This window comes from Carex rostrata, chromosome 1 (assembly GCF_964058835.1).
Source record: "Carex rostrata chromosome 1, lpCarRost1.2, whole genome shotgun sequence".
Classification (NCBI taxonomy): domain Eukaryota; kingdom Viridiplantae; phylum Streptophyta; class Magnoliopsida; order Poales; family Cyperaceae; genus Carex; species Carex rostrata.
The window spans coordinates 12,857,663-12,862,371 of NC_135918.1; positions in this window are offsets into that span (position 1 = coordinate 12,857,663).

A 4,709-nucleotide genomic window follows, 5' to 3' on the forward strand; every position below is an offset into this window, starting at 1 on the left:
CAATTCCTCTCTCATGGCTTCTCCTATCCTCTTGTCTCTTTCTTCATCTTGACTAGTAGGCCGCTCAGGTTGACCGGGGACTCGATATTCAATCTCTCCATCAACTTCAGCAAGCATAGCTATATCGACATCCTTATCTACTAGAAAATTATGCAATATGCAACAAACGCTAACAATTTTCTTCAAAGTATCAGCTGAGTAATGTGGTTCAGTTGTGCTTCTAATAATAGGAAAGCGTTTCTTGAGGACACCGAAAGCTCGCTCTATCGTATTTCGTAACGACGCATGTCGAAGATTGAACAATTCACGAGAGGTTTGAGGGGGGTTCCTAGTTGAGTACTCCTTTAAGTGATATCGCTCTCCTCTGTATGGTGTAATTAATCCACTCTTTATCATGAATCCAGCATCAACCAAATAGTACTTTCCTACAATTTTTTTTAGAAATATCCATTATAAATCAGAAATGTGTATGTCTCTTCAAATATACTTGTCTTACCTAATATTGTTACCTTGTGGTATTTTGAGAGGATACCTCCTAGTTGATGCATTTTTCATCATCTTTGAGTCAGATACCGTCCCCTCCCAACCCACCAAGACATACGTAAATTTTAGATCAAAGGTACACGCAGCTAGTACATTCATTGTCGGGTAGTCTTTTCTACCACGATATTTAGGAGCTTCTTTGGAATTAACTCTCACCCTAACATGTGTACCATTGATAGCACCAACACAATCCTGTAATTAAAACATTACAAATTACTAAGGAATGAGTAACATGTTGCAGCTATATTTTATGGGCATATAAGTAAATTCTAGTGTACCTTAAAGTACAGATGAAACTTTTCATTGCCGATGATTTCTTAAGGAATACTTGATCCATTAGGTTGTACTAAGAAATCTTGTTCTAACTCTAATATTGCTCTCATAACTCTATGGAAATCACGACTCACTGTAGCTCTACCACGACACCAGTGGAATGCCAATGGGCGATGTTTTTTATTGACCAACTGTGTAGAGAAACCTTGCAACAAGTTCATGAATGCCTACACATCTTGTTGGCCTAAGACCACCTTTTTCTTCCAACATAGAACATAAGTTGAGGAAAGGGCGGGCATCCATTCGAATTATGTCACGACATTGCCCACCATGAACCAGCCTATACATCAATTTATCTCTTTCACGATCACAATTTGCTTTCAACTCTCGTTGAACTTGATCAGCTTTCTCCTTCAACCATTGAAGCATTAATTTGTAGGCACGCTGACAAGTGTATCTAACTACCAATAAATAAATCAATCCCCATCTATTGTTTCTCTGCTCATCCATCTAAGAAAATGAAAGTAATAATAAAGCCGATATGTCACAATTGTATCTGAATGCATATGAAAATTAGAATAATGAATAGGTCACAATGCATTTGAAACTGATAATGGTGTAATAATAAAGAAGCATTTGGTGGACTACCTAAAACCCTATTTATCATTTCACAAAAGAAGAAGGGCTCAAATGCAAGAAAGGTGAAATTGAGAAGGCAACAGATTTTCAACATGACATGATTTCTGAAGGGCATCAGGAGGTGAAATTGAGAAGGCAATGGATTTTCTACATTACATGATTTTTAAAGGAGCTGGTGAAATTTAGAAGGCAATGGATCTTTTACATGACATGATTTCTAAAGGGCATCAAACTGATGTTGTGACTATAGCACCCTTGCACATTTATCAAGTTCATTTGCATCTTCTTGCTAATGGGTATTTTATCGAACACGTTACGTGCGTCCTAAAATTTATTTTCTTAATTATCATTTCAATTATGTGCCTAAATAATCTAATTTTGCATAGAGGGAACTAATCCTGCTACACAAGTGCCTCTCTTTCTCTATATTTATTTTCTTAATTATTGTTCTACAGTAAATTGATTCCACAAATCAGCAAGTAGATGGATGTACATATCCAGTTATAGGTACCGAGCCTATCAATTCAACTTCCCTCTTTTGTTTCATTTTTGTCAAAATTTCTAGAATTGGTTGTGCTATACATAATCTAATTTCTCTTCTTTCCAATTTGTAGAATTGGCTGTGCTTTGATTGGAAACTTTCGATTTAAAAGTCGGGCTAAAGAATTCAGAATATACAATTTAGGGAGAACCATATATTTACGACCAATTTTTGACGGAGCTCAATCAAAGTAGTTAGTTGGTCGCACCTAAATTTTCAAAACCAGCCAAGCAAGCTTTAGTTGGAATGAGAGAGAACTTACTCAAAAAAAGAAAGGCCACCAATGGAGACAAAACACCACCTAGTGAGAAATACAGCTGAGAAGAACGAATGCGGAGGGAAAACGAAAGAAGAAAACGAGAGAGGCGGGAAAATGGTAAATCAGCGAATTCTTTCTGTGGGTCCGCTTTTCCTCTCGCTACACCCCGATTCGGAGGGGACGAATTTCGTCTGCGTAGAGTAAGAGCATTACTCGGAGCTGCCTCTCCCTCCCTCCTAATTTTATTTGTGGAGCAAGTAAATTTTGTAATTTTCACTCAGCGTCCCTTCCCCTCCCCTCCGTTCCCCTCAATTGGAGCACACTCTTAGTCTTAAAGTTCAATCCCAAACAGAAGCCTCATATGTATGGGTGAACGTCAATGTGGATGGAGCCTCTTAGAGCATCTACATCTGTAAAACTTTTGGAGTTTCTAAATAACTGTTAACTAATTTTTATAAATTGTCTCTGAAAGTTTCTAAACTCCCACATCCGTGTGTTAGTTTGTAATAATCTAGAAGTCAATAATACGATAAATTATCATAAAGCTTTGTTCATGAATTGAATGTTTATTTATATATCATTTTGTTGCCTTGAGTATTATTGAATTTATGGATCATTTCGAGTTCATGACTGAAATTGTGAAACTCCATAATATAGATAATATATACTCTTAAAAGTCAATGACCAAGGTAATTAGCAGGAACACTAATTACCGCGATAAGGTTAGCATGTGGATTAAAAGATTGTTAAGTTTTACAAACCACCTGACACGAGATGTCATTTTAATCACATGGATACATGTTCTAGGAACATGGTATTTGACAGACCCCGAATGAAACATTAAATAGAATTGTGTTCGTGTCATTTATGTTTTCATTCAGTGTCAAGTTCTACGTTCTACAGTATGAGGTATTTATCGTTCCCACTAAGAAATATGTATGTGTGAGTGTTATCTAACGCTGTCCGTAAAAAGCAGTCATAACGGTAGCATTTCCATATGTATAGCTTAGCTGAGGAAGTGATAGTCTGCCAAGAATACTATTTGTCCCTCGTATCTCTATACGAGCTATAGCATCACTGGGCCCCTTGGTAGAGTTAGATTATCTGCATACGGTATAATTACAAGAGTAATTATATTTGATAATCTACTCAAGATCAAGAAAAGATACAGTTAGCAAGGATGACACACATCTACCTTGAAACTGATCTGATGGCTATGAGACAGAAGAACAGAACAAGTAAATTGTTTATTGGATCGTGATATTGTACAGTACATCATCATCTGTGTAATTGGATGGTCATAGTGTATACTGCCAGATGCCTCATATTATTATAGAAGTTAAAACAGTTTTAATTCTATTTACCAACATAACACAGATCCTATTGGGTCACACCATATAGGAGTTAATCGGGGAATCTTATTGTGATTGATTATAAATTGGTTATGATCAATATTAAGATGGTTATAATTAATTATACGTGTCATAATTAAATTATATTTGTCATGTTAAAAATGACAAAGCAAAAACTAATGGTTATAATTAGTTATACTTGGTATGATTAATTATAATTAATTGTACGTCATTTAGAATAACAAACAGAAACACAGGTTTGTTTATAAACGTGTTTGACATGTTGTATAAAAATTACCAAACGAAAACCGTAAACGAATATAATTGTACATGACAATTATACATATTTGATTTGGATAGTTACTATTTACTATTCCTTTGGGTTAATGGGTTTAGAATCCATTAAACAAATCCAACCAATATGAAATAGCAAAATCCAAATTGGATGCCTCATCCAAAAAGGCAAAAATGTAATTTTGTCAAGTACGGGGGTATTTCGGTCTTTTGGCGAACCTCCTCATTTGCCTATAAATAGATGGGCATAGGTGAAAGAGAAAAACCACTAATTCACGTGTTAATCTGATTACTTCGTTAATTGGATTTCTCTCTTTCTCTATTTACGGTTTTTCGATTGGTGAATAGTGTTTTACCGAATTTTCGCGGGTTATTTCAGATTTGGTTTAATTAGCAAATCTGATTGAAACGAATTTTTCGGTGAATAGTGTTTTTGCATAATACCGCGGTTTATAGTATTTCTGGCAAAAGAAATAAACCGCTCTCTGGTTAGTCCTGGTGGATAACCAATAGAGGTATCACACGTGTGATACTCCGAGTCGATTCCTTCCCTGGTGAGGCTCTACTCGCTCGGTCTACATTCCAACTGTGATTTGGAAACAAGGTATAAACATGTTATATTAATCTATTTAATTGATAAATAGATTTAATGTTTTAGAAAATCAATTATTGAGTAGATCTGTAAATAGGATTAAACGGATCTTCTTGATTCGTTTAATCCGTAGCTTAAGGTAGATGTAAAAGTTTTGTTTTACTCTTTCCACACCTTAAGCATATAAATGGGTTTGAACAGTCAAAACCCCAACAC